This window comes from Trichosurus vulpecula, chromosome 4, assembly GCF_011100635.1.
Source record: "Trichosurus vulpecula isolate mTriVul1 chromosome 4, mTriVul1.pri, whole genome shotgun sequence".
NCBI lineage: Eukaryota > Metazoa > Chordata > Mammalia > Diprotodontia > Phalangeridae > Trichosurus > Trichosurus vulpecula.
The window spans coordinates 66,849,104-66,855,005 of NC_050576.1; the positions used below are offsets into that span (position 1 = coordinate 66,849,104).

At 35.6% G+C, this 5,902-nt stretch overlaps 1 pseudogene; it reads right to left on the reverse strand.

Moving 5' to 3' along the window:
- Positions 1-1,899: 1,899 nt before the first annotated feature.
- LOC118846758 overlaps positions 1,900-5,902 on the reverse strand; it is a 29,978-nt pseudogene continuing 25,975 nt past the window's right edge.

Below are 5,902 nucleotides of genomic sequence, written 5' to 3' on the forward strand. Positions count from 1 at the left end.
TGCATTTCTTCATTCCCTCTGCCATAGTCAACACAAGAATAAAGAGGTCAGAATAGGTTCTTTGTGAAGTCTGAATCACATTTGACATTTCCTATGAAAAGTACTGGTGCAAATATTAATGTTTGCTTACACTTTCAAAAGCAAGTAACAAATTCTCAGGTGTGACATGTGACTGTACATGAATATATGAAGAACCTGTGCTTTCCTTGGCTTGGGGAAGTCCAGATGGGTAACCCATTCTATGACTTAGTAAGTCCTAGGGAGTTAGTTGTCTGATGTCTCCAGAGGTTAAAAGGCTTGCATCACATGGCTAGTAAATGCCAGATTTGAACCTAGGTCTTCCTGTATCCAAGCCCAGTGCTCTATCCTCTGTACTTTACAACCTCTAGCTAGGAGGTATGATTGATACATACATACACACACACACATGCACACACATGTATATGCATACACATATATATCAAAGTTTTCATGTATTGAATGTTTACAAATTATAAAATGCCTTATAAATATTAGTTCATCAATATTCACAATAGCCTGGGAAACTGAGACTCAGAGGTCCAATAACTTACCCAAGATCATAAAGCTTGTAAGTGATGGAACTGAGACTTCTGACTCTAAAATGAATTCTTTCTACTACACTATGCTGCTTCCCAGAATCTACAAAATTAGACTTTTTAAAACAAGCATACAAATAAATGTTGTCCTTCAAAGTACTGCTACTAGTAATAGCTACCATTTATATGGTACTTTAAATTTTGCAAAATACTTTACATATACTGTTTTATGCAGTCCTCACACTGAACTCTGTGAGGCAGATGTTCTTCTTATCCCCACTCAAAATGCAGAGAAAACTGAGGTTGAGAGTGGTTAGTCGACTTGCCCAGGGTTACATAACCAATAAGTATCTTGGATAGAATTTCTCACTACCTGTCCGGTGCACTCTCCACTATAGCATAGTGTTTTAGGTTGGAGTGTGTGATTGTGTGTGTGTGTATTATTGTGTGTTTCTGTCTGTGTGCCTCTTGATATCAAAAGGCTGGCTTTTGTTCCACACTACAAAACCAACATTTACAAAACACCAAGTTAACATGCACCAAAAATAATTTCCATCTCCCTATGTAGTATTTTTGATAAGGATCTGCTTACTAAATGAAATTAGGCAGACTTATGAGAGTGGTACCAAAAGAATATTGAGTAATATGAACATTCATTATTATCAGGATAAACATGGAACAGTAATCGACTAAAGCCAATGAGTACAGAAAGAGATTGGATATGTGGTGGAAAATGAGCAGCAAGAGGCTGGCAGTGGTCTAATAGCAACATGATGGAGAAGGAATTTGGGGTTTCCCTGATAGTATGAGGACCATCAACAGAAAAGAGGTGATGCGCATTTCCAAAATTTAAATTACTCCAATAAGAAGCTGTAGAACTGGAGCCTCTTTACTGTGCACTCTCCTCAAAGGTTTGCACAAGCTATTTAAGGAACATTAAATACATAGAATGGTAAGCTACATAGCATGTGGGTTTTCTGATACATCATTCAAGATACATCTTGAAAAGTCCTCCATTTCAAACCCTCAAGTGACACATGAAGTTCTACTTTATGTCATCCAACAGTGATCACTCCTTCTACCTGCCAAATAAACTTTTAAAGATGACCATCTCAGGGTGTTTCTTGGGCAGTCTTTGCAGTAGGGTCTTGTATAAGAAGTATTACTGTGGACTCAAGTCGCAAATTTTTCCATGAACAGTGTTCTTTCCAAAGTATTATTCCTAAAGTTAGTTGTAAGATGAAATTTGATAAGGAGCAGTGAATGCACACGGTCACATATCACTTCCCATATTGATGACTTCCTGGAGTTTTTTTTCAGTCAGTCTAGGAAAATAGGTTACTCAAAGAGTTCCATGAAAATAGTACTTCATATTGGCATACTTAAGGCAGTGAAATTCTATTTCTGAAATAGTCTCTGAAGAAATCTGATTATTATCTCTCTTTTTAGCAGGTGCTATTTTCTCTCTGGAATTCTGATGAGTAATTTTTTGTTCACTCAGCATTTCCCAAGAAATGGTGTAATATTATATTAATGCTCTCCTTTTCCAGTGACTTCTTAATCATCTTTCGTTTGCTTGGAACTTTGTGGAAGCTTCTGATGTACTCTGGAACAGAACATTCTGCCTACCATATCACATTGTCAACAGTTCATAATAATGGCTTACCACTTTTGTTGAAGAATGTGATAGAATTTCCTTTATGTCCTGCCTTTCCACTTCGACCTATCGTGTGAATATATTCTGCTGCACTGGTTGGAAAGTCTTAATTACTAAGTTCATGCCTTTAAAATCAATTTCTCTTCCTAGCAGGGCAGGGCAGATAAGGACTCAGATTTTTTTCTGCTCTGAAACTATGGACTGCGTTTTCTCTCTGCTGCTGGATTCTCTCCATATAAATTACATCCATATTAATCCATAATCATAAATGAGTTTGTAGAAAAGTTCTTTAGCTCTTTTAATTGGCTGAATGAAAACAAAGACAAGTGGGTAAAAATTATTATATAAGTAAAAACTTAGAACTCTTATTGCTAAAGCTAACATTTCTAGTATAATATTAAATAACAGAGGTGAAAATGGGCATTCTTGCTTATCCCCATTACATATAAGGTTCTCTGATGGTTTTAAATAGATGCTACTTATAATTTTAAGGAAAACTCCATTTATTCTTATGCTCTCTAGTGTTTTCAATAGGAATGGATGCTGTATTTTGTCAAAAGCTTTTTCTGCACCTATTGACATAATCATATGGTTTCTATTAGTTTTGTCATTGATAAGGTCAATTATGCTGATAGTTTTCCTAATATCAAACCAGCTCTGCATTCCTGGTATAAATCCCACCTGGTCATGGTGTATTATCCTGCTGATAAGTTGCTGTAATCCTTTTGCTAATATTTTATTTAAAATATTTGCACCAATATTCATAAGGGAAATTGTTCTATAATTTTCTTTCTCTGTTTTGGCTTTTCCTGGTTTAGGTATTAGCACCATATTTGTAACATAAAAACAATTTGATAGGACTCCTTCACCTATTTTTCCAAATAGTTTATGTAGTATTGGAACTAATTGTTCTTTAAATGCTTGGTAGAATTCACTTGTAAATCCATCTGGCCCTTGAAATTTTTCTTAGGGAGTTCATTGATGGCTTGTTAAATTTCTTTTTCTAAGATTGGGTTATTTAAGTATTTTATTTCCTCTTCTGTTAATCTGGGCAATTTATATTTTTTTGTAAATATTCATTCATTTCACTTAAATTGTCAAATTTATTGGCATATGGTTGGGAAAAATAGCTCCTAATTATTATTTTAATTTCCTCATCACTGGTGGTGAATTCATTCTTTTCATTTTTGATACTGGTAAATTGGTTTTCTTTCTTTTTTAAAAAAATCAAATTAGTCAAAGGTTTGTCTAATTTATTGGGTTTCTCTTAAAACCAGCTCTTAGTTTTATTTATTAGTTCAATAGTTTTCTTACTTTCAATTCTATTGATCTCTCCTTTGATTTTCAGACTTTCTAATTTCCTATTTAATTGGAGATCTTTAATATGTTCCTTTTCTAGTTTTTTCAGTTGTATGCCCAATTCAATGATCTGGTCTTTCTCTATTTTATTCACATAAGCATTTAGAAATATAAAATTTCCCCTAAGAACTGCTTTGGCTGCATCCTGTAAGTTTTGGTATGTTGTCTCATTATTGTTATTGTCCTTGATGAAATTATTGATTTTTTCTACTATTTGTTATTTGATCCACTCATTCTTTAGGATTAGATTACTTAGTTTTCAATTAATTTTTAGTATATCTTTCCATGGCCCTTTTTACACATAATTTTTATTTCATCGTGGTCTGAAAAGGATAATTTAATAATTCTGTCTTTCTGCATTGGATTGTGAGGTTTTTAATGTCCTAAGACATGGTAAATTTTTGTATAGATGCCATAAGAAGCTTGGGACAGTGACCCACCCCCACCCCCAGAGCAGAGCTCAACTTTAAAAGCCATGAAATAGGCAAAAATGTATATTCCTTTCTATTCCTGTTCAATTTTCTCCAGAGGTCTACTATATCTAACTTTTCTAAAATCTGATTCACCTCCTTAACTTCTTTCTTGATTATTTTGTGGTTAGATTTATCTAGTTCTGAGAGGTGGAGGTTGAGGTTCCCCACTAGTATAGTTTTGCTGTCTAATTCTTCCTTTAACTCACTTCTCTAAGAATTTGGATGCTAAACCACTTGGTTTCTGTTTAGTATTGATAGTAATATGTTTAGTATTGATATTACTTCATTGTTTATGGTACTTTTTAGCAAGATGTAGTTTCCTTCCTTATCTCTTTTAATTAGGTCTATTTTTGCCTTCGTTTTGTCTGAGATCAGGATTGCTATCCCTGCTTTTTTTTTTTACTTCAGACGAAGCACAATACATTCTGCTCCAGTCTTTTACCTTTATTCTGTGTGTATCCCTCTGCTTCAAATGTGTTTGTTGTAAACAACATATGATAGGATTATGGTTTTTAATCCACTCAGCTATCCACTTCCATTTTATGGGAGTTTATCCCACTCACATTCAGTTCAGTTATGATTACTTTTTATATCCCTCCATCTTATTTCCCTCCCTGTTTATACTTTTCTCTCTCCTTTCACCCTGTCCCTCCTCACCAGTGTTTTGCTTCTGACCACTGCCTTCCTCAATCTGTCCATCCTTGTATCAGCCCCCCTCACTTTTCTTTCCTCCTTCTCCTCCTATTTCCCTATAGGGTAAGATAAATTTCTATACCCAATTGAGTGTGTATGTTATTCCTTCTTTGAGGCAAATCTTGTGAGAGTATGGTTCAAACAATGCTCACACCCCCCCTTCTTTCCTTCTAGTATAATAGGTCTATGCCTCTTCTTGGGATGTAATTTACCCTATTCTGCCTTTTTCTTTCCTCTTCTCTCAGCACAATACTTTTTTTCACTCCTTAATTTTTTCTTATATCTTTTTTAAGTTGTTTTTCCAATGATGTATTTTACCTTTTCTTCTTTTTCATTCTTTTGATTTTGTTTTACAGAGTCATATTTTTTTCATTCTTTTGAGTTGTTTTACAGAGTCATTAGCTTCCATTTGCCCAATTCTAATTTTTGATAAATTATTTTCTTCAGTTAGCTTTTGTACCTCCTTATCCATTTGACCAATTCTACTTTTTAAGGAGTTGTTTTCTTCAGTCAGTTTTTGTCCTTCCTCTCCCAAGCTGTTGAATCTCTCTTGCATACTTCTCATTTCTTTTCTCAATATGTCTCCTACCTCTCCTATTTGACTTTTAAAATCCTTTTTGAATTCTTCCAAGAAGACTTTTTGGGCTTGAGACCAATTCATATTCCCCTTTGAGGTTTCACACGTAGGCATTATGATATTGTTGTCCTCTTCCGAGTCTGTGTTTTGATCTTCCCTGTCAAGGTCCTTTTTTGCTTCTTGCTAATATTTTTGCTTATTTCATGGCTTTTAAAGTTGAGCTCTGCTCTGGAGTGAGGGGTGGGGCACTGTCCCAAGCTTCTTATTCTGGAAGCCAGGGACCTGGTCCCTGGCTTTGTGCACTGGAGTCTCAGGTGCTGGTGGCTTGCTCATTGTGCTGGGGCAGCCCAGCCTCATCATGCCTGTTGTCTGGTTTCTGGGTCTGGCAATTTGTCTTCTGTGCTGGGCCTGGAGGCCTCACAGCTGGCCTGTTATGCCACTGACCTGCTGAGAAGGACTGAGGGGCCTCAGTTGCTGATCTGTGCTGTGACTAAGACAATCCATAACTGATGGTATCTGGGATTTCCCAGATACCATCTGTTCTGGATTGTGCTCCCCTTTTATCATTTCCTGAAGTCCTAAATTA